Source organism: Phalangium opilio, unplaced genomic scaffold, assembly GCF_054372755.1.
Source record: "Phalangium opilio isolate 3A_F unplaced genomic scaffold, DU_Popi_V2 ptg000037l_1, whole genome shotgun sequence".
Classification (NCBI taxonomy): Eukaryota; Metazoa; Arthropoda; class Arachnida; order Opiliones; family Phalangiidae; genus Phalangium; species Phalangium opilio.
The window spans coordinates 3148500-3174545 of NW_028324160.1; the positions used below are offsets into that span (position 1 = coordinate 3148500).

Sequence of the window (26046 nt, forward strand, 5' to 3'; positions counted from 1 at the left end):
GCACGCAGTATTCCCAAGTACTGTATGCGCTCGACGCTGCTTTACTTCGGTGATCGGACGTGAACCGGTGTTTTCAGCGTGATATGGCCGTTGCCGAGAGTGCTAGTTAATAATTCGAATTTAAATTAAGTGAGACAAATTTACCTTCATCATTTTAAAACAATAACAAAAAGAAAACGTGTTTGCTTTTTTCATATCTATTAAAATTTAAAAGAGGAAAAAAAGTGAAAAAGCCAACGGCACGCAGTGTTCCTAAGTGGTCTCCCTCCCAAGTAGTGACTGCGCTCGACGCTGCTTAACTTCGGTTATCGGACGAGAACCGGTGTATTCAGCGTGATATGGCCGTTGCCGAGAGTGCTAGATAATAATTCGAATTTAAATAAAGTGAGACAAATTAACCTTCATCTTTTTAAAACAATAACAAAAAGAAAATATATTTGCTTTTTTCATATCTATTGGAATTTAAAAGAGGAAAAAAAGTGAAAAAGCTAGCGGCACGCAGTGTTCCTAAGTGGTCGCCCTCCCAAGTACTGACTGCGCTCGACGCTGCTTAACTTCGGTTATTGTACGAGAACCGGTGTATTCAGCGTGATATGGCCGTTGCCGAGAGTGCTAGTTAATAATTTGAATTTAATTAATTTTCATCTTTATAAAACAATAACAAAAAGAAGATATGTTTGCTTTTTTCATATCGGGTGGAATTTAAAAGAGGAAACAAAAGGGAAAAACCAACGGCACGCAGTATTCCCAAGTACTGTATGCGCTCGACGCTGCTTAACTTCGGTGATCGGACGAGAACCGGTGTTCTCAGCGTGATATGGCCGTTGCCGAGAGTGCTTGTTAAAAATTCGAATTTAAATTAAGTGAGACAAATTAACCTTCATCTTTATAAAACAATAACAAAAAGAGGATATGTTTGCTTTTTTCATATCGGGTTGAATTTAAAAGAGGAAACAAAAGTGAAAAAGCCAACGGCTTGCAGTATTCCCAAGTACTGACTGCGCTCGACGCTGCTTAACTTCGGTGATCGGACGAGAACCGGTGTATTCAGCGTGATATGGTCGTTGCCGAGAGTGCTAGTTAATAATTCGAATTTAAATTGAGTGAGACAAATTAACCATCATTTTAAAACAATAACAAAATGAAAACATGTTTGCTTTTTTCATATCTATTAAAATTTAAAAGAGGAAAAAAAACGAAAAAGCCAACGGCACGCAGTGTTCCTAAGTGGTCTCCCTCCCAAGTACTGACGGCGCTCGACGCTGCTTAACTTCGGTGATCGGACGAGAACCGGTGTATTCAGCGTGTTATGGGCTTTGCCGAGAGTGCTAGTTAATAATTTGAATTAAATTAACTTACATCTTTATAAAACAATAACAAAAACAAGATATGTTTGCTTTTTTCATATGTGGTGGAATTTGAAAGAGGAAACAAAAGTGAAAAAGCCAACGGCACGCAGTATTCCCAAGTACTGTATGCGCTCGACGCTGCTTAACTTCGGTGATCGGACGAGAACCGATGTTTTCAGCGTGATATGGCCGTTGCCTAGAGTGCTAGATAATAATTCGAATTTAAATTAAGTGAGACAATTTGACCTTCATCTTTTTAAAACAATAACAAAAAAAACATGTTTGCTTTTTTCATATCTATTAAAATTTAAAAGAGGAAAAAAAAGTGAAAAAGCCAACGGCACGCAGTGTTCCTAAGTGGTCTCCCTCCCAAGTACTGACTGCGCTCGACGCTGCTTAACTTCGGTGAACGGACGAGAACCGGTGTATTCAGCGTGATATGGTCGTTGCCGAGAGTGCTAGTTAATAATTCGAATTTAAATTAAGTGAGACAAATTAACCATCATTTTAAAACATTAACAAAAAAACATGTTTGCTTTTTTCATATCTATTAAAATTTAAAAGAGGAAAAAAAAGTGAAAATGCCAACGGCACTTAGAGTTCCTAAGTGGTCTCCCTCCCAAGTACTGACTGCGCTCGACGCTGCTTAACTTCGGTGATCGGACGAGAACCGGTGTATTCAGAGTGATATGGTCGTTGCCGAGAGTGCTAGTTAATAATTCGAATTTAAATTAAGTGAGACAAATTAACCATCATTTTAAAACAATAACAAAATGAAAACATGTGTGCTTTTTTCATATCTATTAAAATTTAAAAGAGGAAAGAAAAAGTGAAAAAGCCAACGGCACGCAGTGTTCCTAAGTGGTCTCCCTCCCAAGTAGTGACTGCGCTCGACGCTGCTAAACTTCGGTTATCGGACGAGAACCGGTGTATCCAGCGTGATATGGCCGTTGCCGAGAGTGCTAGTTAATAATTTTAATTTAATTAACTTTCATCTTTATAAAACAATAACAAAAAGAAGATATGTTTGCTTTTTTCATATTTGGTGGAATTTGAAAGAGGAAACAAAAGTGAAAAAGCCAACGGCACGCAGTATTCCCAAGTACTGTATGCGCTCGACGCTGCTTAACTTCGGTTATCGGACGAGAACCGGTGTATTCAGCGTGATATGGCCGTTGCCGAGAGTGCTAGGTAATAATTCGAATTTAAATTAAGTGAGACAAATTAACCATCATCTTTTTAAAACAATAACAAAAAGAAAATAAGTTTGCTTTTTTCATATCGGGTTGAATTTAAAAGAGGAAACAAAAGTGAAAAAGCCAACGGCTTGCAGTATTCCCAAGTACTGACTGCGCTCGACGCTGCTAACGTCGGCGATCGGACGAGAACCGGTGTTCTCAGCGTGATATGGCCGTTGCCGAGAGTGCTAGATAATAATTCGAATTTAAATTAAGTGAGACAAATTAACCTTCATCTTTTTAAAACAATAACAAAAAGAAAATATGTTTGCTTTTTTCATATCGGGTGGAATTTAAAAGAGGAAACAAAAGTGAAAAAGCCAACGGCACGCAGTATTCCCAAGTACTGACTGCGCTGGACGCTGCTAACGTCGGCGATCGGACGAGAACCGGTGTTCTCAGCGTGATATGGCCGTTGCCGAGAGTGCTAGTTAATAATTCGAATTTAAATTAAGTGAGACAAATTAACCATCATTTTAAAACAATAACAAAAAAAACATGTTTGCTTTTTTCATATCTATTAAAATTTAAAAGAGGAAAAAAAAGTGAAAAAGCCAACGGCACGCAGAGTTCCTAAGTGGTCTCCCTCCCAAGTACTGACTGCGCTCGACGCTGCTTAACTTCGGTGATCGGACGAGAACCGGTGTATTCAGCGTGATATGGTCGTTGCCGAGAGTGCTAGTTAATAATTCGAATTTAAATTAAGTGAGACAAATTAACCATCATTTTAAAACAATAACAAAATGAAAACATGTGTGCTTTTTTCATATCTATTAAAATTTAAAAGAGGAAAGAAAAAGTGAAAAAGCCAACGGCACGCAGTGTTCCTAAGTGGTCTCCCTCCCAAGTAGTGACTGCGCTCGACGCTGCTAAACTTCGGTTATCGGACGAGAACCGGTGTATCCAGCGTGATATGGCCGTTGCCGAGAGTGCTATTTAATAATTTTAATTTAATTAACTTTCATCTTTATAAAACAATAACAAAAAGAAGATATGTTTGCTTTTTTCATATTTGGTGGAATTTAAAAGAGGAAACAAAAGTGAAAAAGCCAACGGCTTGCAGTATTCCCAAGTACTGACTGCGCTCGACGCTGCTAACGTCGGCGATCGGACGAGAACCGGTGTTCTCAGCGTGATATGGCCGTTGCCGAGAGTGCTAGATAATAATTCGAATTTAAATTAAGTGAGACAAATTAACCATCATTTTAAAACATTAACAAAAAAACATGTTTGCTTTTTTCATATCTATTAAAATTTAAAAGAGGAAAAAAAAGTGAAAATGCCAACGGCACTTAGAGTTCCTAAGTGGTCTCCCTCCCAAGTACTGACTGCGCTCGACGCTGCTTAACTTCGGTGATCGGACGAGAACCGGTGTATTCAGAGTGATATGGTCGTTGCCGAGAGTGCTAGTTAATAATTCGAATTTAAATTAAGTGAGACAAATTAACCATCATTTTAAAACAATAACAAAATGAAAACATGTGTGCTTTTTTCATATCTATTAAAATTTAAAAGAGGAAAGAAAAAGTGAAAAAGCCAACGGCACGCAGTGTTCCTAAGTGGTCTCCCTCCCAAGTAGTGACTGCGCTCGACGCTGCTAAACTTCGGTTATCGGACGAGAACCGGTGTATCCAGCGTGATATGGCCGTTGCCGAGAGTGCTAGTTAATAATTTTAATTTAATTAACTTTCATCTTTATAAAACAATAACAAAAAGAAGATATGTTTGCTTTTTTCATATTTGGTGGAATTTGAAAGAGGAAACAAAAGTGAAAAAGCCAACGGCACGCAGTATTCCCAAGTACTGTATGCGCTCGACGCTGCTTAACTTCGGTTATCGGACGAGAACCGGTGTATTCAGCGTGATATGGCCGTTGCCGAGAGTGCTAGGTAATAATTCGAATTTAAATTAAGTGAGACAAATTAACCATCATCTTTTTAAAACAATAACAAAAAGAAAATAAGTTTGCTTTTTTCATATCGGGTTGAATTTAAAAGAGGAAACAAAAGTGAAAAAGCCAACGGCTTGCAGTATTCCCAAGTACTGACTGCGCTCGACGCTGCTAACGTCGGCGATCGGACGAGAACCGGTGTTCTCAGCGTGATATGGCCGTTGCCGAGAGTGCTAGATAATAATTCGAATTTAAATTAAGTGAGACAAATTAACCTTCATCTTTTTAAAACAATAACAAAAAGAAAATATGTTTGCTTTTTTCATATCGGGTGGAATTTAAAAGAGGAAACAAAAGTGAAAAAGCCAACGGCACGCAGTATTCCCAAGTACTGACTGCGCTGGACGCTGCTAACGTCGGCGATCGGACGAGAACCGGTGTTCTCAGCGTGATATGGCCGTTGCCGAGAGTGCTAGTTAATAATTCGAATTTAAATTAAGTGAGACAAATTAACCATCATTTTAAAACAATAACAAAAAAAACATGTTTGCTTTTTTCATATCTATTAAAATTTAAAAGAGGAAAAAAAAGTGAAAAAGCCAACGGCACGCAGAGTTCCTAAGTGGTCTCCCTCCCAAGTACTGACTGCGCTCGACGCTGCTTAACTTCGGTGATCGGACGAGAACCGGTGTATTCAGCGTGATATGGTCGTTGCCGAGAGTGCTAGTTAATAATTCGAATTTAAATTAAGTGAGACAAATTAACCATCATTTTAAAACAATAACAAAATGAAAACATGTGTGCTTTTTTCATATCTATTAAAATTTAAAAGAGGAAAGAAAAAGTGAAAAAGCCAACGGCACGCAGTGTTCCTAAGTGGTCTCCCTCCCAAGTAGTGACTGCGCTCGACGCTGCTAAACTTCGGTTATCGGACGAGAACCGGTGTATCCAGCGTGATATGGCCGTTGCCGAGAGTGCTATTTAATAATTTTAATTTAATTAACTTTCATCTTTATAAAACAATAACAAAAAGAAGATATGTTTGCTTTTTTCATATTTGGTGGAATTTAAAAGAGGAAACAAAAGTGAAAAAGCCAACGGCTTGCAGTATTCCCAAGTACTGACTGCGCTCGACGCTGCTAACGTCGGCGATCGGACGAGAACCGGTGTTCTCAGCGTGATATGGCCGTTGCCGAGAGTGCTAGATAATAATTCGAATTTAAATTAAGTGAGACAAATTAACCTTCATCTTTTTAAAACAATAACAAAAAGAAAATATGTTTGCTTTTTTCATATCGGGTGGAATTTAAAAGAGGAAACAAAAGTGAAAAAGCCAACGGCACGCAGTATTCCCAAGTACTAACTGCGCTGGACGCTGCTAACGTCGGCGATCGGACGAGAACCGGTGTTCTCAGCGTGATATGGCCGTTGCCGAGAGTGCTAGTTAATAATTCGAATTTAAATTAAGTGAGACAAATTAACCTTCATCATTTTAAAACAATAACACAAAGAAAACATGTTTGCTTTTTTCATATCTATTAAAATTTAAAAGAGGAAAAAAAAGTGAAAAAGCCAACGGCACGCAGTGTTCCTAAGTGGTCTCCCTCCCAAGTAGTGACTACGCTCGACGCTGCTTAACTTCGGTTATCGAACGAGAACCGGCGTATTCAGCGTGATATGGCCGTTGCCGAGAGTGCTAGTTAATAATTTGAATTTAATTAACTTTCATCACTATAAAACAATAACAAAAAAGAAGATATGTTTGCTTTTTTCATATCTGGTGGAATTTGAAAGAGGAAACAAAAGTGAAAAAGCCAACGGCACGCAGTATTCCCAAGTACTGTATGCGCTCGACGCTGCTTAACTTCGGTTATCGGACGTGAACAGGTGTTTTCAGCGTGATATGGCCGTTGCCGAGAGTGCTAGTTAATAATTCGGATTTAAATTAAGTGAGACAAATTAACCTTCATCATTTTAAAACAATAACAAAAAGAAAACGTGTTTGCTTTTTTCATATCTATTAAAATTTAAAAGAGGAAAAAAAGTGAAAAAGCCAACGGCACGCAGTGTTCCTAAGTAGTCTCCCTCCCAAGTAATGACTGCGCTCGACGCTGCTTAACTTCGGTTATCGGACGAGAATCGGTGTATTCAGCGTGATATGGCCGTTGCCGAGAGTGCCAGTTAATAATTTGAATTTAATTAACTTTCATCTTTATAAAACAATAACAAAAAGAAGATATGTTTGCTTTTTTCATATCTGGTGGAATTTGAAAGAGGAAACAAAAGTGAAAAAGCAAACGGCACGCACTATTCCCAAGTACTGACTGCGCTCGACGCTGCTAACGTCGGCGATCGGACGAGAACCGGTGTTCTCAGCGTGATATGGCCGTTGCCGAGAGTGCTAGATAATAATTCGAATTTAAATTAAGTGAGACAAATTAACCTTCATCTTTTTCAAACAATAACAAAAAGAAAATATGTTTGCTTTTTTCATATCTATTGGAATTTAAAAGAGAAAAAAAAAGTGAAAAAGCTAACAGCACGCAGTGTTCCTAAGTAGTCGCCCTCCCAAGTACTGACTGCGCTCGACGCTGCTTAACTTCGGTTATCGGACGAGAACCGGTGTATTCAGCGTGATATGGCCGTTGCCGAGAGTGCTAGTTAATAATTCGAATTTAAATTAAGTGAGACAAATTAACCTTCATCATTTTAAAACAATAACTAAAAGAAAACGTGTTTGCTTTTTTCATATCTATTAAAATTTAAAAGAGGAAAAAAAAGTGAAAAAGCCAACGGCACGCAGTGTTCCTTAGTGGTCTCCCTCCCAAGTAATGACTGCGCTCGACGCTGCTTAACTTCGGTTATCGGACGAGAATCGGTGTATTCAGCGTGACATGGCCGTTGCCGAGAGTGCTAGTTAATAATTTGAATTTATTTAACTTTCATCTTTATAAAACAATAACTAAAGGAAGATTTGTTTGCTTTTTTCATATCTGGTGGAATTTGAAAGAGGAAACTAAAGTGAAAAAAGCAAACGGCACGCAGTATTCCCAAGTACTGACTGCGCTCGACGCTGCTAACGTCGGCGATCGGACGAGAACCGGTGTTCTCAGCGTGATATGGCCGTTGCCGAGAGTGCTAGATAATAATTCGAATTTAAATTAAGTGAGACAAATTAACCTTCATCTCTTTCAAACAATAACAAAAAGAAAATATGTTTGCTTTTTTCATATCTATTGGAATTTAAAAGAGAAAAAAAAAGTGAAAAAGCTAACGGCACGCAGTGTTCCTAAGTGGTCGCCCTCCCAAGTACTGACTGCGCTCAACGCTGCTTAACTTCGGTTATCGGACGAGAACCGGGGTATTCAGCGTGATATGGCCGTTGCCGAGAGTGCTAGTTAATAATTTGAATTTAATTAACGTTCATCTTTATAAAACAATAACAAAAAGAAGATATGTTTGCTTTTTTCATATCTGGTGGAATTTAAAAGAGGAAACAAAAGTGAAAAAACAAACGGCACGCAGTATTTCCAAGAACTGTATGCGCTCGACGCTGCTTAACTTCGGTGATCGGACGTGAACCGGTGTTTTCAGCGTGATATGGCCGTTGCCGAGAGTGCTAGTTAATAATTCGAATTTAAATTAAGTGAGACAAATTAACCTTCATCATTTTAAAACAATAACTAAAAGAAAACGTGTTTGCTTTTTTCATATCTATTAAAATTTAAAAGAGGAAAAAAAAAGTGAAAAAGCCAACGGCACGCAGTGTTCCTTAGTGGTCTCCCTCCCAAGTAATGACTGCGCTCGACGCTGCTTAACTTCGGTTATCGGACGAGAATCGGTGTATTCAGCGTGACATGGCCGTTGCCGAGAGTGCTAGTTAATAATTTGAATTTATTTAACTTTCATCTTTATAAAACAATAACTAAAGGAAGATTTGTTTGCTTTTTTCATATCTGGTGGAATTTGAAAGAGGAAACTAAAGTGAAAAAAGCAAACGGCACGCAGTATTCCCAAGTACTGACTGCGCTCGACGCTGCTAACGTCGGCGATCGGACGAGAACCGGTGTTCTCAGCGTGATATGGCCGTTGCCGAGAGTGCTAGATAATAATTCGAATTTAAATTAAGTGAGACAAATTAACCTTCATCTTTTTCAAACAATAACAAAAAGAAAATATGTTTGCTTTTTTCATATCTATTGGAATTTAAAAGAGAAAAAAAAAGTGAAAAAGCTAACGGCACGCAGTGTTCCTAAGTGGTCGCCCTCCCAAGTACTGACTGCGCTCAACGCTGCTTAACTTCGGTTATCGGACGAGAACCGGGGTATTCAGCGTGATATGGCCGTTGCCGAGAGTGCTAGTTAATAATTTGAATTTAATTAACGTTAATCTTTATAAAACAATAACAAAAAGAAGATATGTTTGCTTTTTTCATATCTGGTGGAATTTAAAAGAGGAAACAAAAGTGAAAAAACAAACGGCACGCAGTATTTCCAAGAACTGTATGCGCTCGACGCTGCTTAACTTCGGTGATCGGACGTGAACCGGTGTTTTCAGCGTGATATGGCCGTTGCCGAGAGTGCTAGTTAATAATTCGAATTTAAATTAAGTGAGACAAATTAACCTTCATCATTTTAAAACAATAACAAAAAGAAAACGTGTTTGCTTTTTTCATATCTATTAAAATTTAAAAGAGGAAAAAAAAGTGAAAAAGCCAACGGCACGCAGTGTTCCTAAGTGGTCTCCCTCCCAAGTAATGACTGCGCTCGACGCTGCTTAACTTCGGTTATCGGACGAGAATCGGTGTATTCAGCGTGACATGGCCGTTGCCGAGAGTGCTAGTTAATAATTTGAATTTATTTAACTTTCATCTTTATAAAACAATAACTAAAAGAAGATTTGTTTGCTTTTTTCATATCTGGTGGAATTTGAAAGAGGAAACTAAAGTGAAAAAAGCAAACGGCACGCAGTATTCCCAAGTACTGACTGCGCTCGACGCTGCTAACGTCGGCAAACGGACGAGAACCGGTGTTCTCAGCGTGATATGGTCGTTGTCGAGAGTAATAGATAATAATTCGAATTTAAATTAAGTGAGACAAATTAACCTTCATCTTTTTCAAACAATAACAAAAAGAAAATATGTTTGCTTTTTTCATATCTATTGGAATTTAAAAGAGAAAAAAAAGTGAAAAAGCTAACGGCACGCAGTGTTCCTAAGTGGTCGCCCTCCCAAGTACTGACTGCGCTCGACGCTGCTTAACTTCGGTTATCGGACGAGAATCGGTGTATTCAGCGTGACATGGCCGTTGCCGAGAGTGCTAGTTAATAATTTGAATTTAATTAACGTTCATCTTTATAAAACAATAACAAAAAGAAGATATGTTTGCTTTTTTCATATCTGGTGGAATTTAAAAGAGGAAACAAAAGTGAAAAAACAAACGGCACGCAGTATTTCCAAGAACTGTATGCGCTCGACGCTGCTTAACTTCGGTGATCGGACGTGAACCGGTGTTTTCAGCGTGATATGGCCGTTGCCTAGAGTGCTAGTTAATAATTCGAATTTAAATTAAGTGAGACAAATTAACCTTCATCATTTTAAAACAATAACAAAAAGAAAACGTGTTTGCTTTTTTCATATCTATTAAAATTTAAAAGAGGAAAAAAAAGTGAAAAAGCCAACGGCACGCAGTGTTCCTAAGTGGTCTCCCTCCCAAGTAGTGACTGCGCTCGACGCTGCTTAACTTCGGTTATCGAACGAGAACCGGTGTATTCAGCGTGATATGGCCGTTGCCGAGACTGCTAGTTAATAATTTGAATTTAATTAACTTTCATCACTATAAAACAATAACAAAAAAGAAGATATGTTTGCTTTTTTCATATCTGGTGGAATTTGAAAGAGGAAACAAAAGTGAAAAAGCCAACGGCACGCAGTATTCCCAAGTACTGTATGCGCTCGACGCTGCTTAACTTCGGTTATCGGACGTGAACAGGTGTTTTCAGCGTGATATGGCCGTTGCCGAGAGTGCTAGTTAATAATTCGGATTTAAATTAAGTGAGACAAATTAACCTTCATCATTTTAAAACAATAACAAAAAGAAAACATGTTTGCTTTTTTCATATCTATTAAAATTTAAAAGAGGAAAAAAAGTGAAAAAGCCAACGGCACGCAGTGTTCCTAAGTGGTCTCCCTCCCAAGTAATGACTGCGCTCGACGCTGCTTAACTTCGGTTATCGGACGAGAATCGGTGTATTCAGCGTGATTAGGCCGTAGCCGAGAGTGCCAGTTAATAATTTGAATTTAATTAACTTTCATCTTTATAAAACAATAACAAAAAGAAGATATGTTTGCTTTTTTCATATCTGGTGGAATTTGAAAGAGGAAACAAAAGTGAAAAAGCAAACGGCACACAGTATTCCCAAGTACTGACTGCGCTCGACGCTGCTAACGTCGGCGATCGGACGAGAACCGGTGTTCTCAGCGTGATATGGCCGTTGCCGAGAGTGCTAGATAATAATTCGAATTTAAATTAAGTGAGACAAATTAACCTTCATCATTTTAGAACAATAACAAAAAGAAAACATGTTTGCTTTTTTCATATCTATTAAAATTTAAAAGAGGAAAAAAAAGTGAAAAAGCCAACGGCACGCAGTGTTCCTAAGTGGTCTCCCTCCCAAGTAGTGACTGCGCTCGACGCTGCTTAACTTCGGTTATCGGACGAGAATCGGTGTATTCAGCGTGATATGGCCGTTGCCGAGAGTGCCAGTTAATAATTTGAATTTAATTAACTTTCATCTTTATAAAACAATAACAAAAAGAAGATATGTTTGCTTTTTTCATATCTGGTGGAATTTGAAAGAGGAAACAAAAGTGAAAAAGCAAACGGCACGCAGTATTCCCAAGTACTGACTGCGCTCGACGCTGCTAACGTCGGCGATCGGACGAGAACCGGTGTTCTCAGCGTGATATGGCCGTTGCCAAGAGTGCTAGATAATAATTCGAATTTAAATTAAGTGAGACAAATTAACCTTCATATTTTTCAAACAATAACAAAAAGAAAATATGTTTGCTTTTTTCATATCTATTGGAATTTAAAAGAGGAAAAAAAAAGTGAAAAAGCCAACGGCACGCAGTGTTCCTAAGTGGTCGCCCTCCCAAGTACTGACTGCGCTCGACGCTGCGTAACTTCGGTTATCGGACGAGAACCGGTGTATTCAGCGTGATATGGCCGTTGACGAGAGTGCTAGTTAATAATTTGAATTTAATTAACCTTCATCTTTAAAAAGCAATAACAAAAATAAGATATATTTGCTTTATTCATATCTGGTGGAATTTAAAAGAGAAAACAAAAGTGAAAAAACAAACGGCACGCAGTATTCCCAAGTACTGTATGCGCTCGACGCTGCTTAACTTCGGTGATCGGACGTGAACCGGTGTTTTCAGCGTGATATGGCCGTTACCGAGAGTGCTAGTTAATAATTCGAATTTAAATTAAGTGAGACAAATTAACCTTCATGATTTTAAAACAATAACAAAAAGAAAACATGTTTGCTTTTTTCATATCTTTTAAAATTTAAAAGAGGAAAAAAAAGTGAAAAAGCCAACGGCACGCAGTGTTCCTAAGTGGTCTCCCTCCCAAGTAGTGACTGCGCTCGACGCTGCTTAACTTCGGTTATCGAACGAGAACCGGCGTATTCAGCGTGATATGGCCGTTGCCGAGAGTGCTAGTTAATAATTTGAATTTAATTAACGTTCATCTTTATAAAACAATAACAAAAAGAAGATATGTTTGCTTTTTTCATATCTGGTGGAATTTGAAAGAGGAAACTAAAGTGAAAAAAGCAAACGGCACGCAGTATTCCCAAGTACTGACTGCGCTCGACGCTGCTAACGTCGGCGATCGGACGAGAACCGGTGTTCTCAGCGTGATATGGCCGTTGCCGAGAGTGCTAGATAATAATTCGAATTTAAATTAAGTGAGACAAATTAACCTTCATCTTTTTCAAACAATAACAAAAAGAAAATATGTTTGCTTTTTTCATATCTATTGGAATTTAAAAGAGAAAAAAAAAGTGAAAAAGCTAACGGCACGCAGTGTTCCTAAGTGGTCGCCCTCCCAAGTACTGACTGCGCTCAACGCTGCTTAACTTCGGTTATCGGACGAGAACCGGGGTATTCAGCGTGATATGGCCGTTGCCGAGAGTGCTAGTTAATAATTTGAATTTAATTAACTTTCATCTTTATAAAACAATAACTAAAAGAAGATTTGTTTGCTTTTTTCATATCTGGTGGAATTTGAAAGAGGAAACTAAAGTGAAAAAAGCAAACGGCACGCAGTATTCCCAAGTACTGACTGCGCTCGACGCTGCTAACGTCGGCGATCGGACGAGAACCGGTGTTCTCAGCGTGATATGGCCGTTGCCGAGAGTGCTAGATAATAATTCGAATTTAAATTAAGTGAGAGAAATTAGCCTTCATCTTTTTCAAACAATAACAAAAAGAAAATATGTTTGCTTTTTTCATATCTATTGGAATTTAAAAGAGAAAAAAAAAGTGAAAAAGCTAACGGCACGCAGTGTTCCTAAGTGGTCGCCCTCCCAAGTAGTGACTGCGCTCGACGCTGCTTAACTTCGGTTATCGGACGAGAACCGGTGTATTCAGCGTTATATGGCCGTTGCCGAGAGTGCTAGTTAATAATTTGAATTTAATTAACTTTCATCTTTATAAAACAATAACAAAAAAGAAGATATGTTTGCTTTTTTCATATCTGGTGGAATTTGAAAGAGGAAACAAAAGTGAAAAAGCCAACGGCACGCAGTATTCCCAAGTACTGTATGCGCTCGACGCTGCTTAACTTCGGTTATCGGACGTGAACAGGTGTTTTCAGCGTGATATGGCCGTTGCCGAGAGTGCTAGTTAATAATTCGGATTTAAATTAAGTGAGACAAATTAACCTTCATCATTTTGAAACAATAACAAAAAGAAAACGTGTTTGCTTTTTTCATATCTATTAAAATTTAAAAGAGGAAAAAAAGTGAAAAAGCCAACGGCACGCAGTGTTCCTAAGTGGTCTCCCTCCCAAGTAATGACTGCGCTCGACGCTGCTTAACTTCGGTTATCGGACGAGAATCGGTGTATTCAGCGTGATATGGCCGTTGCCGAGAGTGCCAGTTAATAATTTGAATTTAATTAACTTTCATCTTTATAAAACAATAACAAAAAGAAGATATGTTTGCTTTTTTCATATCTGGTGGAATTTGAAAGAGGAAACAAAAGTGAAAAAGCAAACGGCACGCAGTATTCCCAAGTACTGACTGCGCTCGACGCTGCTAACGTCGGCGATCGGACGAGAACCGGTGTTCTCAGCGTGATATGGCCGTTGCCGAGAGTGCTAGATAATAATTCGAATTTAAATTAAGTGAGACAAATTAACCTTCATCTTTTTCAAACAATAACAAAAAGAAAATATGTTTGCTTTTTTCATATCTATTGGAATTTAAAAGAGAAAAAAAAAGTGAAAAAGCTAACGGCACGCAGTGTTCCTAAGTAGTCGCCCTCCCAAGTACTGACTGCGCTCGACGCTGCTTAACTTCGGTTATCGGACGAGAACCGGTGTATTCAGCGTGATATGGCCGTTGCCGAGAGTGCTAGTTAATAATTCGAATTTAAATTAAGTGAGACAAATTAACCTTCATCATTTTAAAACAATAACAAAAAGAAAACCTGTTTGCTTTTTTCATATCTATTAAAATTTAAAAGAGGAAAAAAAAAGTGAAAAAGCCAACGGCACGCAGTGTTCCTAAGTGGTCTCCCTCCCAAGTAGTGACTGCGCTCGACGCTGCTTAACTTCGGTTATCTGACGAGAACCGGTGTATTCAGCGTGATATGGCCGTTGCCGAGAGTGCTAGTTAATAATTTGAATTTAATTAACTTTAATCTTTATAAAACAATAACTAAAAGAAGATTTGTTTGCTTTTTTCATATCTGGTGGAATTTGAAAGAGGAAACAAAAGTGAAAAAAGCAAACGGCACGCAGTATTCCCAAGTACTGACTGCGCTCGACGCTGCTTACGTCGGCGATCGGACGAGATCCGTTGTTCTCAGCGTGATATGGCCGTTGCCGAGAGTGCTAGATAATAATTCGAATTTAAATTAAGTGAGACAAATTAACCTTCATCTTTTTCAAACAATAACAAAAAGAAAATATGTTTGCTTTTTTCATATCTATTGGAATTTAAAAGAGAAAAAAAAAGTGAAAAAGCTAACGGCACGCAGTGTTCCTAAGTGGTCGCCCTCCCAAGTACTGACTGCGCTCAACGCTGCTTAACTTCGGTTATCGGACGAGAACCGGGGTATTCAGCGTGATATGGCCGTTGCCGAGAGTGCTAGTTAATAATTTGAATTTAATTAACGTTCATCTTTATAAAACAATAACAAAAAGAAGATATGTTTGCTTTTTTCATATCTGGTGGAATTTAAAAGAGGAAACAAAAGTGAAAAAACAAACGGCACGCAGTATTTACAAGAACTGTATGCGCTCGATGCTGCTTAACTTCGGTGATCGGACGTGAACCGGTGTTTTCAGCGTGATATGGCCGTTGCCGAGAGTGCTAGTTAATAATTCGAATTTAAATTAAGTGAGACAAATTAACCTTCATCATTTTAAAACAATAACAAAAAGAAAACGTGTTTGCTTTTTTCATATCTATTAAAATTTAAAAGAGGAAAAAAAAGTGAAAAAGCCAACGGCACGCAGTGTTCCTAAGTGGTCTCCCTCCCAAGTAATGACTGCGCTCGACGCTGCTTAACTTCGATTATCGGACGAGAATCGGTGTATTCAGCGTGACATGGCCGTTGCCGAGAGTGCTAGTTAATAATTTGAATTTATTTAACTTTCATCTTTATAAAACAATAACTAAAAGAAGATTTGTTTGCTTTTTTCATATCTGGTGGAATTTGAAAGAGGAAACTAAAGTGAAAAAAGCAAACGGCACGCAGTATTCCCAAGTACTGACTGCGCTCGACGCTGCTAACGTCGGCGATCGGACGAGAACCGGTGTTCTCAGCGTGATATGGCCGTTGCCGAGAGTGCTAGATAATAATTCGAATTTAAATTAAGTGAGACAAATTAACCTTCATCTTTTTCAAACAATAACAAAAAGAAAATATGTTTGCTTTTTTCATATCTATTGGAATTTAAAAGAGAAAAAAAAAGTGAAAAAGCTAACGGCACGCAGTGTTCCTAAGTGGTCGCCCTCCCAAGTACTGACTGCGCTCAACGCTGCTTAACTTCGGTTATCGGACGAGAACCGGGGTATTCAGCGTGATATGGCCGTTGCCGAGAGTGCTGGTTAATAATTTTAATTTAATTAACTTTCATGTTTATAAAACAATAACAAAAAGAAGATATGTTTGCTTTTTTCATATCTGGTGGAATTTAAAAGAGGAAACAAAAGTGAAAAAACAAACGGCACGCAGTATTTCCAAGAACTGTATGCGCTCGACGCTGCTTAACTTCGGTGATCGGACGTGAACCGGTGTTTTCAGCGTGATATGGCCGTTGCCTAGAGTGCTAGTTAATAATTCGAATTTAAATTAAGTGAGACAAATTAACCTTCATCATTTTAAAACAATAACAAAAAGAAAACGTGTTTGCTTTTTTCATATCTATTAAAATTTAAAAGAGGAAAAAAAAGTGAAAAAGCCAACGGCACGCAGTGTTCCTAAGTGGTCTCCCTCCCAAGTAGTGACTGCGCTCGACGCTGCTTAACTTCGGTTATCGAACGAGAACCGGTGTATTCAGCGTGATATGGCCGTTGCCGAGACTGCTAGTTAATAATTTGAATTTAATTAACTTTCATCACTATAAAACAATAACAAAAAAGAAGATATGTTTGCTTTTTTCATATCTGGTGGAATTTGAAAGAGGAAACAAAAGTGAAAAAGCCAACGGCACGCAGTATTCCCAAGTACTGTATGCGCTCGACGCTGCTTAACTTCGGTTATCGGACGTGAACAGGTGTTTTCAGCGTGATATGGCCGTTGCCGAGAGTGCTAGTTAATAATTCGGATTTAAATTAAGTGAGACAAATTAACCTTCATCATTTTAAAACAATAACAAAAAGAAAACATGTTTGCTTTTTTCATATCTATTAAAATTTAAAAGAGGAAAAAAAGTGAAAAAGCCAACGGCACGCAGTGTTCCTAAGTGGTCTCCCTCCCAAGTAATGACTGCGCTCGACGCTGCTTAACTTCGGTTATCGGACGAGAATCGGTGTATTCAGCGTGATATGGCCGTTGCCGAGAGTGCCAGTTAATAATTTGAATTTAATTAACTTTCATCTTTATAAAACAATAACAAAAAGAAGATAGGTTTGCTTTTTTCATATCTGGTGGAATTTGAAAGAGGAAACAAAAGTGAAAAAGCAAACGGCACGCAGTATTCCCAAGTACTGACTGCGCTCGACGCTGCTAACGTCGGCGATCGGACGAGAACCGGTGTTCTCAGCGTGATATGGCCGTTGCCGAGAGTGCTAGATAATAATTCGAATTTAAATTAAGTGAGACAAATTAACCTTCATCATTTTAGAACAATAACAAAAAGAAAACATGTTTGCTTTTTTCATATCTATTAAAATTTAAAAGAGGAAAAAAAAGTGAAAAAGCCAACGGCACGCAGTGTTCCTAAGTGGTCTCCCTCCCAAGTAGTGACTGCGCTCGACGCTGCTTAACTTCGGTTATCGAACGAGAACCGGTGTATTCAGCGTGATATGGCCGTTGCCGAGACTGCTAGTTAATAATTTGAATTTAATTAACTTTCATCACTATAAAACAATAACAAAAAAGAAGATATGTTTGCTTTTTTCATATCTGGTGGAATTTGAAAGAGGAAACAAAAGTGAAAAAGCCAACGGCACGCAGTATTCCCAAGTACTGTATGCGCTCGACGCTGCTTAACTTCGGTTATCGGACGAGAATCGGTGTATTCAGCGTGATATGGCCGTTGCCGAGAGTGCCAGTTAATAATTTGAATTTAATTAACTTTCATCTTTAAAAAGCAATAACAAAAAGAAGATATGTTTGCTTTATTCATATCTGGTGGAATTTAAAAGAGGAAACAAAAGTGAAAAAACAAACGGCACGCAGTATTCCCAAGTACTGTATGCGCTCGACGCTGCTTAACTTCGGTGATCGGACGTGAACCGGTGTTTTCAGCGTGATATGGCCGTTACCGAGAGTGCTAGTTAATAATTCGAATTTAAATTAAGTGAGACAAATTAACCTTCATCATTTTAAAACAATAACAAAAAGAAAACATGTTTGCTTTTTTCATATCTATTAAAATTTAAAAGAGGAAAAAAAAGTGAAAAAGCCAACGGCACGCAGTGTTCCTAAGTGGTCTCCCTCCCAAGTAGTGACTGCGCTCGACGCTGCTTAAATTCGGTTATCGAACGAGAACCGGCGTATTCAGCGTGATATGGCCGTTGCCGAGAGTGCTAGTTAATAATTTGAATTTAATTAACTTTCATCACTATAAAACAATAACAAAAAAGAAGATATGTTTGCTTTTTTCATATCTGGTGGAATTTGAAAGAGGAAACAAAAGGGAAAAAGCCAACGGCACGCAGTATTCCCAAGTACTGTATGCGCTCGACGCTGCTTAACTTCGGTTATCGGACGTGAACAGGTGTTTTCAGCGTGATATGGCCGTTGCCGAGAGTGCTAGTTAATAATTCGGATTTAAATTAAGTGAGACAAATTAACCTTCATCATTTTAAAACAATAACAAAAAGAAAACGTGTTTGCTTTTTTCATATCTATTAAAATTTAAAAGAGGAAAAAAAGTGAAAAAGCCAACGGCACGCAGTGTTCCTAAGTGGTCTCCCTCCCAAGTAATGACTGCGCTCGACGCTGCTTAACTTCGGTTATCGGACGAGAATCGGTGTATTCAGCGTGACATGGCCGTTGCCGAGAGTGCTAGTTAATAATTTGAATTTATTTAACTTTCATCTTTATAAAACAATAACTAAAAGAAGATTTGTTTGCTTTTTTCATATCTGGTGGAATTTGAAAGAGGAAACTAAAGTGAAAAAAGCAAACGGCACGCAGTATTCCCAAGTACTGACTGCGCTCGACGCTGCTAACGTCGGCGATCGGACGAGAACCGGTGTTCTCAGCGTGATATGGCCGTTGCCGAGAGTGCTAGATAATAATTCGAATTTAAATTAAGTGAGACAAATTAACCTTCATCTTTTTCAAACAATAACAAAAAGAAAATATGTTTGCTTTTTTCATATCTATTGGAATTTAAAAGAGAAAAAAAAAGTGAAAAAGCTAACGGCACGCAGTGTTCCTAAGTGGTCGCCCTCCCAAGTACTGACTGCGCTCAACGCTGCTTAACTTCGGTTATCGGACGAGAACCGGGGTATTCAGCGTGATATGGCCGTTGCCGAGAGTGCTGGTTAATAATTTTAATTTAATTAACTTTCATGTTTATAAAACAATAACAAAAAGAAGATATGTTTGCTTTTTTCATATCTGGTGGAATTTAAAAGAGGAAACAAAAGTGAAAAAACAAACGGCACGCAGTATTTCCAAGAACTGTATGCGCTCGACGCTGCTTAACTTCGGTGATCGGACGTGAACCGGTGTTTTCAGCGTGATATGGCCGTTGCCTAGAGTGCTAGTTAATAATTCGAATTTAAATTAAGTGAGACAAATTAACCTTCATCATTTTAAAACAATAACAAAAAGAAAACGTGTTTGCTTTTTTCATATCTATTAAAATTTAAAAGAGGAAAAAAAAGTGAAAAAGCCAACGGCACGCAGTGTTCCTAAGTGGTCTCCCTCCCAAGTAGTGACTGCGCTCGACGCTGCTTAACTTCGGTTATCGAACGAGAACCGGTGTATTCAGCGTGATATGGCCGTTGCCGAGACTGCTAGTTAATAATTTGAATTTAATTAACTTTCATCACTATAAAACAATAACAAAAAAGAAGATATGTTTGCTTTTTTCATATCTGGTGGAATTTGAAAGAGGAAACAAAAGTGAAAAAGCCAACGGCACGCAGTATTCCCAAGTACTGTATGCGCTCGACGCTGCTTAACTTCGGTTATCGGACGTGAACAGGTGTTTTCAGCGTGATATGGCCGTTGCCGAGAGTGCTAGTTAATAATTCGGATTTAAATTAAGTGAGACAAATTAACCTTCATCATTTTAAAACAATAACAAAAAGAAAACATGTTTGCTTTTTTCATATCTATTAAAATTTAAAAGAGGAAAAAAAGTGAAAAAGCCAACGGCACGCAGTGTTCCTAAGTGGTCTCCCTCCCAAGTAATGACTGCGCTCGACGCTGCTTAACTTCGGTTATCGGACGAGAATCGGTGTATTCAGCGTGATATGGCCGTTGCCGAGAGTGCCAGTTAATAATTTGAATTTAATTAACTTTCATCTTTATAAAACAATAACAAAAAGAAGATAGGTTTGCTTTTTTCATATCTGGTGGAATTTGAAAGAGGAAACAAAAGTGAAAAAGCAAACGGCACGCAGTATTCCCAAGTACTGACTGCGCTCGACGCTGCTAACGTCGGCGATCGGACGAGAACCGGTGTTCTCAGCGTGATATGGCCGTTGCCGAGAGTGCTAGATAATAATTCGAATTTAAATTAAGTGAGACAAATTAACCTTCATCATTTTAGAACAATAACAAAAAGAAAACATGTTTGCTTTTTTCATATCTATTAAAATTTAAAAGAGGAAAAAAAAGTGAAAAAGCCAACGGCACGCAGTGTTCCTAAGTGGTCTCCCTCCCAAGTAGTGACTGCGCTCGACGCTGCTTAACTTCGGTTATCGAACGAGAACCGGTGTATTCAGCGTGATATGGCCGTTGCCGAGACTGCTAGTTAATAATTTGAATTTAATTAACTTTCATCACTATAAAACAATAACAAAAAAGAAGATATGTTTGCTTTTTTCATATCTGGTGGAATTTGAAAGAGGAAACAAAAGTGAAAAAGCCAACGGCACGCAGTATTCCCAAGTACTGTATGCGCTCGACGCTGCTTAACTTCGGTTATCGGACGAGAATCGGTGTATTCAGCGTGATATGGCCGTTGCCGAGAGTGCCAGTTAATAATTTGAATTTAATTAACTTTCATCTTTAAAAAGCAATAACAAAAAGAAGATATGTTTGCTTTATTCATATCTGGTGGAATTTAAAAGAGGAAACAAAAGTGAAAAAACAAACGGCACGCAGTATTCCCAAGTACTGTATGCGCTCGACGCTGCTTAACTTCGGTGATCGGACGTGAACCGGTGTTTTCAGCGTGATATGGCCGTTACCGAGAGTGCTAGTTAATAATTCGAATTTAAATTAAGTGAGACAAATTAACCTTCATCATTTTAAAACAATAACAAAAAGAAAACATGTTTGCTTTTTTCATATCTATTAAAATTTAAAAGAGGAAAAAAAAGTGAAAAAGCCAACGGCACGCAGTGTTCCTAAGTGGTCTCCCTCCCAAGTAGTGACTGCGCTCGACGCTGCTTAAATTCGGTTATCGAACGAGAACCGGCGTATTCAGCGTGATATGGCCGTTGCCGAGAGTGCTAGTTAATAATTTGAATTTAATTAACTTTCATCACTATAAAACAATAACAAAAAAGAAGATATGTTTGCTTTTTTCATATCTGGTGGAATTTGAAAGAGGAAACAAAAGGGAAAAAGCCAACGGCACGCAGTATTCCCAAGTACTGTATGCGCTCGACGCTGCTTAACTTCGGTTATCGGACGTGAACAGGTGTTTTCAGCGTGATATGGCCGTTGCCGAGAGTGCTAGTTAATAATTCGGATTTAAATTAAGTGAGACAAATTAACCTTCATCATTTTAAAACAATAACAAAAAGAAAACGTGTTTGCTTTTTTCATATCTATTAAAATTTAAAAGAGGAAAAAAAGTGAAAAAGCCAACGGCACGCAGTGTTCCTAAGTGGTCTCCCTCCCAAGTAATGACTGCGCTCGACGCTGCTTAACTTCGGTTATCGGACGAGAATCGGTGTATTCAGCGTGACATGGCCGTTGCCGAGAGTGCTAGTTAATAATTTGAATTTATTTAACTTTCATCTTTATAAAACAATAACTAAAAGAAGATTTGTTTGCTTTTTTCATATCTGGTGGAATTTGAAAGAGGAAACTAAAGTGAAAAAAGCAAATGGCACGCAGTATTCCCAAGTACTGACTGCGCTCGACGCTGCTAACGTCGGCGATCAGACGAGAACCGGTGTTCTCAGCGTGATATGGCCGTTGCCGAGAGTGCTAGATAATAATTCGAATTTAAATTAAGTGAAACAAATTAACCTTCATCTTTTTCAAACAATAACAAAAAGAAAATATGTTTGCTTTTTTCATATCTATTGGAATTTAAAAGAGAAAAAAAAAGTGAAAAAGCTAACGGCACGCAGTGTTCCTAAGTGGTCGCCCTCCCAAGTACTGACTGCGCTCAACGCTGCTTAACTTCGGTTATCGGACGAGAACCGGGGTATTCAGCGTGATATGGCCGTTGCCGAGAGTGCTAGTTAATAATTTGAATTTAATTAACGTTCATCTTTATAAAACAATAACAAAAAGAAGATATGTTTGCTTTTTTCATATCTGGTGGAATTTAAAAGAGGAAACAAAAGTGAAAAAACAAACGGCACGCAGTATTTCCAAGAACTGTATGCGCTCGACGCTGCTTAACTTCGGTGATCGGACGTGAACCGGTGTTTTCAGCGTGATATGGCCGTTGCCGAGAGTGCTAGTTAATAATTCGAATTTAAATTAAGTGAGACAAATTAACCTTCATCATTTTAAAACAATAACAAAAAGAAAACGTGTTTGCTTTTTTCATATCTATTAAAATTTAAAAGAGGAAAAAAAGTGAAAAAGCCAACGGCACGCAGTGTTCCTAAGTGGTCTCCCTCCCAAGTAATGACCGCGCTCGACGCTGCTTAACTTCGGTTATCGGACGAGAATCGGTGTATTCAGCGTGACATGGCCGTTGCCGAGAGTGCTAGTTAATAATTTGAATTTATTTAACTTTCATCTTTATAAAACAATAACTAAAAGAAGATTTGTTTGCTTTTTTCATATCTGGTGGAATTTGAAAGAGGAAACTAAAGTGAAAAAAGCAAACGGCACGCAGTATTCCCAAGTACTGACTGCGCTCGACGCTGCTAACGTCGGCAATCGGACGAGAACCGGTGTTCTCAGCGTGATATGGCCGTTGCCGAGAGTGCTAGATAATAATTCGAATTTAAATTAAGTGAGACAAATTAACCTTCATCTTTTTCAAACAATAACAAAAAGAAAATATGTTTGCTTTTTTCATATCTATTGGAATTTAAAAGAGAAAAAAAAAGTGAAAAAGCTAACGGCACGCAGTGTTCCTAAGTGGTCGCCCTCCCAAGTACTGACTGCGCTCGACGCTGCTTAACTTCGATTATCTTACGAGAATCGGTGTATTCAGCGTGACATGGCCGTTGCCGAGAGTGCTAGTTAATAATTTGAATTTATTTAACTTTCATCTTTATAAAACAATAACTAAAAGAAGATTTGTTTGCTTTTTTCATATCTGGTGGAATTTGAAAGAGGAAACTAAAGTGAAAAAAGCAAACGGCACGCAGTATTCCCAAGTACTGACTGCGCTCGACGCTGCTAACGTCGGCGATCGGACGAGAACCGGTGTTCTCAGCGTGATATGGCCGTTGCCGAGAGTGCTAGATAATAATTCGAATTTAAATTAAGTGAGACAAATTAACCTTCATCTTTTTCAAACAATAACAAAAAGAAAATATGTTTGCTTTTTTCATATCTATTGGAATTTAAAAGAGTAAAAAAAAGTGAAAAAGCTAACGGCACGCAGTGTTCCTAAGTGGTCGCCCTCCCAAGTACTGACTGCGCTCAACGCTGCTTAACTTCGGTTATCGGACGAGAACCGGGGTATTCAGCGTGATATGGCCGTTGCCGAGAGTGCTAGTTAATAATTTGAATTTAATTAACGTTCATCTTTATAAAACAATAACAAAAAGAAGATATGTTTGCTTTTTTCATATCTGGTGGAATTTGAAAGAGGAAACTAAAGTGAAAAAAGCAAACGGCACGCAGTATTCCCAAGTACTGACTGCGCTCGACGCTGCTAACGTCGGCGATCGGACGAGAACCGGTGTTCTCAGCGTGATATGGCCGTTGCCGAGAGTGCTAGATAATAATTCGAATTTAAATTAAGTGAGACAAATTAACCTTCATCTTTTTCAAACAATAACAAAAAGAAAATATGTTTGCTTTTTTCATATCTATTGGAATTTAAAAGAGAAAAAAAAAGTGAAAAAGCTAACGGCACGCAGTGTTCCTAAGTGGTCGCCCTCCCAAGTACTGACTGCGCTCAACGCTGCTTAACTTCGGTTATCGGACGAGAACCGGGGTATTCAGCGTGATATGGCCGTTGCCGAGAGTGCTAGTTAATAATTTGAATTTAATTAACTTTCATCTTTATAAAACAATAACTAAAAGAAGATTTGTTTGCTTTTTTCATATCTGGTGGAATTTGAAAGAGGAAACTAAAGTGAAAAAAGCAAACGGCACGCAGTATTCCCAAGTACTGACTGCGCTCGACGCTGCTAACGTCGGCGATCGGACGAGAACCGGTGTTCTCAGCGTGATATGGCCGTTGCCGAGAGTGCTAGATAATAATTCGAATTTAAATTAAGTGAGAGAAATTAGAATTCATCTTTTTCAAACAATAACAAAAAGAAAATATGTTTGCTTTTTTCATATCTATTGGAATTTAAAAGAGAAAAAAAAAGTGAAAAAGCTAACGGCACGCAGTGTTCCTAAGTGGTCGCCCTCCCAAGTAGTGACTGCGCTCGACGCTGCTTAACTTCGGTTATCGGACGAGAACCGGTGTATTCAGCGTTATATGGCCGTTGCCGAGAGTGCTAGTTAATAATTTGAATTTAATTAACTTTCATCTTTATAAAACAATAACAAAAAAGAAGATATGTTTGCTTTTTTCATATCTGGTGGAATTTGAAAGAGGAAACTAAAGTGAAAAAAGCAAACGGCACGCAGTATTCCCAAGTACTGACTGCGCTCGACGCTGCTAACGTCGGCGATCGGACGAGAACCGGTGTTCTCAGCGTGATATGGCCGTTGCCGAGAGTGCTAGATAATAATTCGAAATTAAATTAAGTGAGACAAATTAACCTTCATCTTTTTCAAACAATAACAAAAAGAAAATATGTTTGCTTTTTTCATATCTATTGGAATTTAAAAGAGAAAAAAAAAGTGAAAAAGCTAACGGCACGCAGTGTTCCTAAGTGGTCGCCCTCCCAAGTACTGACTGCGCTCAACGCTGCTTAACTTCGGTTATCGGACGAGAACCGGGGTATTCAGCGTGATATGGCCGTTGCCGAGAGTGCTAGTTAATAATTTGAATTTAATTAACGTTCATCTTTATAAAACAATAACAAAAAGAAGATATGTTTGCTTTTTTCATATCTGGTGGAATTTAAAAGAGGAAACAAAAGTGAAAAAACAAACGGCACGCAGTATTTCCAAGAACTGTATGCGCTCGACGCTGCTTAACTTCGGTGATCGGACGTAAACCGGTGTTTTCAGCGTGATATGGCCGTTGCCGAGAGTGCTAGTTAATAATTCGAATTTAAATTAAGTGAGACAAATTAACCTTCATCATTTTAAAACAATAACAAAAAGAAAACATGTTTGCTTTTTTCATATCTATTAAAATTTAAAAGAGGAAAAAAAAGTGAAAAAGCCAACGGCACGCAGTGTTCCTAAGTGGTCTCCCTCCCAAGTAGTGACTGCGCTCGACGCTGCTTAACTTCGGTTATCTGACGAGAACCGGGGTATTCAGCGTGATATGGCCGTTGCCGAGAGTGCTAGTTAATAATTTGAATTTAATTAACGTTCATATTTATAAAACAATAACAAAAAGAAGATATGTTTGCTTTTTTCATATCTGGTGGAATTTAAAAGAGGAAACAAAAGTGAAAAAGCAAACGGCACGCAGTATTCCCAAGTACTGTATGCGCTCGACGCTGCTTTACTTCGGTGATCGGACGTGAACCGGTGTTTTCAGCGTGATATGGCCGTTGCCGAGAGTGCTAGTTAATAATTCGAATTTAAATTAAGTGAGACAAATTAACCTTCATCTTTTTCAAACAATAACAAAAAGAAAATATGTTTGCTTTTTTCATATCTATTGGAATTTAAAAGAGAAAAAAAAAGTGTAAAAGCTAACGGCACGCAGTGTTCCTAAGTGGTCGCCCTCCCAAGTACTGACTGCGCTCGACGCTGCTTAACTTCGGTTATCGGACGAGAATCGGTGTATTCAGCGTGACATGGCCGTTGCCGAGAGTGCTAGTTAATAATTTGAATTTATTTAACTTTCATCTTTATAAAACAATAACTAAAAGAAGATTTGTTTGCTTTTTTCATATCTGGTGGAATTTGAAAGAGGAAACTAAAGTGAAAAAAGCAAATGGCACGCAGTATTCCCAAGTACTGACTGCG

General features: G+C 38.4%; 61 pseudogenes; all 61 read right to left on the bottom strand.

The window, feature by feature from the left end:
* Positions 1-231: 231 nt before the first annotated feature.
* LOC149683158 (5S ribosomal RNA) lies at positions 232-350 on the bottom strand (annotated as a pseudogene).
* Positions 351-486: 136 nt separating this feature from the next.
* On the bottom strand, positions 487-605 carry LOC149683159 (5S ribosomal RNA; annotated as a pseudogene).
* Positions 606-726: 121 nt separating this feature from the next.
* On the bottom strand, positions 727-829 carry LOC149683160 (5S ribosomal RNA; annotated as a pseudogene).
* A 373-nt stretch (positions 830-1202) lies between these two features.
* LOC149683161 (5S ribosomal RNA) lies at positions 1203-1321 on the bottom strand (annotated as a pseudogene).
* Positions 1322-1443: 122 nt separating this feature from the next.
* LOC149683162 (5S ribosomal RNA) lies at positions 1444-1546 on the bottom strand (annotated as a pseudogene).
* A 135-nt stretch (positions 1547-1681) lies between these two features.
* On the bottom strand, positions 1682-1800 carry LOC149683163 (5S ribosomal RNA; annotated as a pseudogene).
* A 131-nt stretch (positions 1801-1931) lies between these two features.
* LOC149683164 (5S ribosomal RNA) lies at positions 1932-2050 on the bottom strand (annotated as a pseudogene).
* Positions 2051-2185: 135 nt separating this feature from the next.
* LOC149683165 (5S ribosomal RNA) lies at positions 2186-2304 on the bottom strand (annotated as a pseudogene).
* A 122-nt stretch (positions 2305-2426) lies between these two features.
* LOC149683166 (5S ribosomal RNA) lies at positions 2427-2529 on the bottom strand (annotated as a pseudogene).
* A 610-nt stretch (positions 2530-3139) lies between these two features.
* Positions 3140-3258, bottom strand: LOC149683167 (5S ribosomal RNA; annotated as a pseudogene).
* A 135-nt stretch (positions 3259-3393) lies between these two features.
* On the bottom strand, positions 3394-3512 carry LOC149683168 (5S ribosomal RNA; annotated as a pseudogene).
* Positions 3513-3867: 355 nt separating this feature from the next.
* Positions 3868-3986, bottom strand: LOC149683169 (5S ribosomal RNA; annotated as a pseudogene).
* Positions 3987-4121: 135 nt separating this feature from the next.
* LOC149683170 (5S ribosomal RNA) lies at positions 4122-4240 on the bottom strand (annotated as a pseudogene).
* A 122-nt stretch (positions 4241-4362) lies between these two features.
* LOC149683171 (5S ribosomal RNA) lies at positions 4363-4465 on the bottom strand (annotated as a pseudogene).
* A 610-nt stretch (positions 4466-5075) lies between these two features.
* Positions 5076-5194, bottom strand: LOC149683172 (5S ribosomal RNA; annotated as a pseudogene).
* A 135-nt stretch (positions 5195-5329) lies between these two features.
* LOC149683173 (5S ribosomal RNA) lies at positions 5330-5448 on the bottom strand (annotated as a pseudogene).
* A 600-nt stretch (positions 5449-6048) lies between these two features.
* Positions 6049-6167, bottom strand: LOC149683174 (5S ribosomal RNA; annotated as a pseudogene).
* Positions 6168-6529: 362 nt separating this feature from the next.
* Positions 6530-6648, bottom strand: LOC149683175 (5S ribosomal RNA; annotated as a pseudogene).
* A 361-nt stretch (positions 6649-7009) lies between these two features.
* LOC149683176 (5S ribosomal RNA) lies at positions 7010-7128 on the bottom strand (annotated as a pseudogene).
* Positions 7129-7265: 137 nt separating this feature from the next.
* LOC149683177 (5S ribosomal RNA) lies at positions 7266-7384 on the bottom strand (annotated as a pseudogene).
* A 362-nt stretch (positions 7385-7746) lies between these two features.
* On the bottom strand, positions 7747-7865 carry LOC149683178 (5S ribosomal RNA; annotated as a pseudogene).
* A 363-nt stretch (positions 7866-8228) lies between these two features.
* On the bottom strand, positions 8229-8347 carry LOC149683179 (5S ribosomal RNA; annotated as a pseudogene).
* A 362-nt stretch (positions 8348-8709) lies between these two features.
* Positions 8710-8828, bottom strand: LOC149683180 (5S ribosomal RNA; annotated as a pseudogene).
* Positions 8829-9190: 362 nt separating this feature from the next.
* Positions 9191-9309, bottom strand: LOC149683181 (5S ribosomal RNA; annotated as a pseudogene).
* Positions 9310-9670: 361 nt separating this feature from the next.
* On the bottom strand, positions 9671-9789 carry LOC149683182 (5S ribosomal RNA; annotated as a pseudogene).
* Positions 9790-10151: 362 nt separating this feature from the next.
* On the bottom strand, positions 10152-10270 carry LOC149683183 (5S ribosomal RNA; annotated as a pseudogene).
* Positions 10271-10632: 362 nt separating this feature from the next.
* On the bottom strand, positions 10633-10751 carry LOC149683184 (5S ribosomal RNA; annotated as a pseudogene).
* Positions 10752-11112: 361 nt separating this feature from the next.
* LOC149683185 (5S ribosomal RNA) lies at positions 11113-11231 on the bottom strand (annotated as a pseudogene).
* A 362-nt stretch (positions 11232-11593) lies between these two features.
* Positions 11594-11712, bottom strand: LOC149683186 (5S ribosomal RNA; annotated as a pseudogene).
* A 122-nt stretch (positions 11713-11834) lies between these two features.
* LOC149683187 (5S ribosomal RNA) lies at positions 11835-11937 on the bottom strand (annotated as a pseudogene).
* A 137-nt stretch (positions 11938-12074) lies between these two features.
* Positions 12075-12193, bottom strand: LOC149683188 (5S ribosomal RNA; annotated as a pseudogene).
* A 362-nt stretch (positions 12194-12555) lies between these two features.
* On the bottom strand, positions 12556-12674 carry LOC149683189 (5S ribosomal RNA; annotated as a pseudogene).
* A 362-nt stretch (positions 12675-13036) lies between these two features.
* LOC149683190 (5S ribosomal RNA) lies at positions 13037-13155 on the bottom strand (annotated as a pseudogene).
* Positions 13156-13517: 362 nt separating this feature from the next.
* LOC149683191 (5S ribosomal RNA) lies at positions 13518-13636 on the bottom strand (annotated as a pseudogene).
* Positions 13637-13997: 361 nt separating this feature from the next.
* On the bottom strand, positions 13998-14116 carry LOC149683192 (5S ribosomal RNA; annotated as a pseudogene).
* Positions 14117-14254: 138 nt separating this feature from the next.
* Positions 14255-14373, bottom strand: LOC149683193 (5S ribosomal RNA; annotated as a pseudogene).
* Positions 14374-14735: 362 nt separating this feature from the next.
* Positions 14736-14854, bottom strand: LOC149683194 (5S ribosomal RNA; annotated as a pseudogene).
* A 362-nt stretch (positions 14855-15216) lies between these two features.
* Positions 15217-15335, bottom strand: LOC149683195 (5S ribosomal RNA; annotated as a pseudogene).
* Positions 15336-15697: 362 nt separating this feature from the next.
* On the bottom strand, positions 15698-15816 carry LOC149683196 (5S ribosomal RNA; annotated as a pseudogene).
* Positions 15817-16178: 362 nt separating this feature from the next.
* On the bottom strand, positions 16179-16297 carry LOC149683197 (5S ribosomal RNA; annotated as a pseudogene).
* Positions 16298-16659: 362 nt separating this feature from the next.
* Positions 16660-16778, bottom strand: LOC149683198 (5S ribosomal RNA; annotated as a pseudogene).
* Positions 16779-17139: 361 nt separating this feature from the next.
* Positions 17140-17258, bottom strand: LOC149683199 (5S ribosomal RNA; annotated as a pseudogene).
* A 348-nt stretch (positions 17259-17606) lies between these two features.
* Positions 17607-17709, bottom strand: LOC149683200 (5S ribosomal RNA; annotated as a pseudogene).
* Positions 17710-17846: 137 nt separating this feature from the next.
* LOC149683201 (5S ribosomal RNA) lies at positions 17847-17965 on the bottom strand (annotated as a pseudogene).
* A 362-nt stretch (positions 17966-18327) lies between these two features.
* Positions 18328-18446, bottom strand: LOC149683202 (5S ribosomal RNA; annotated as a pseudogene).
* Positions 18447-18808: 362 nt separating this feature from the next.
* On the bottom strand, positions 18809-18927 carry LOC149683203 (5S ribosomal RNA; annotated as a pseudogene).
* A 362-nt stretch (positions 18928-19289) lies between these two features.
* Positions 19290-19408, bottom strand: LOC149683204 (5S ribosomal RNA; annotated as a pseudogene).
* Positions 19409-19770: 362 nt separating this feature from the next.
* LOC149683205 (5S ribosomal RNA) lies at positions 19771-19889 on the bottom strand (annotated as a pseudogene).
* A 361-nt stretch (positions 19890-20250) lies between these two features.
* Positions 20251-20369, bottom strand: LOC149683206 (5S ribosomal RNA; annotated as a pseudogene).
* A 348-nt stretch (positions 20370-20717) lies between these two features.
* Positions 20718-20820, bottom strand: LOC149683207 (5S ribosomal RNA; annotated as a pseudogene).
* Positions 20821-20957: 137 nt separating this feature from the next.
* LOC149683208 (5S ribosomal RNA) lies at positions 20958-21076 on the bottom strand (annotated as a pseudogene).
* A 362-nt stretch (positions 21077-21438) lies between these two features.
* On the bottom strand, positions 21439-21557 carry LOC149683209 (5S ribosomal RNA; annotated as a pseudogene).
* A 362-nt stretch (positions 21558-21919) lies between these two features.
* On the bottom strand, positions 21920-22038 carry LOC149683210 (5S ribosomal RNA; annotated as a pseudogene).
* Positions 22039-22399: 361 nt separating this feature from the next.
* LOC149683211 (5S ribosomal RNA) lies at positions 22400-22518 on the bottom strand (annotated as a pseudogene).
* Positions 22519-22880: 362 nt separating this feature from the next.
* On the bottom strand, positions 22881-22999 carry LOC149683212 (5S ribosomal RNA; annotated as a pseudogene).
* Positions 23000-23361: 362 nt separating this feature from the next.
* On the bottom strand, positions 23362-23480 carry LOC149683213 (5S ribosomal RNA; annotated as a pseudogene).
* A 362-nt stretch (positions 23481-23842) lies between these two features.
* Positions 23843-23961, bottom strand: LOC149683214 (5S ribosomal RNA; annotated as a pseudogene).
* A 362-nt stretch (positions 23962-24323) lies between these two features.
* Positions 24324-24442, bottom strand: LOC149683215 (5S ribosomal RNA; annotated as a pseudogene).
* Positions 24443-24805: 363 nt separating this feature from the next.
* Positions 24806-24924, bottom strand: LOC149683216 (5S ribosomal RNA; annotated as a pseudogene).
* Positions 24925-25286: 362 nt separating this feature from the next.
* LOC149683217 (5S ribosomal RNA) lies at positions 25287-25405 on the bottom strand (annotated as a pseudogene).
* A 362-nt stretch (positions 25406-25767) lies between these two features.
* Positions 25768-25886, bottom strand: LOC149683218 (5S ribosomal RNA; annotated as a pseudogene).
* Between the last annotated feature and the right edge of the window lie 160 nt (positions 25887-26046).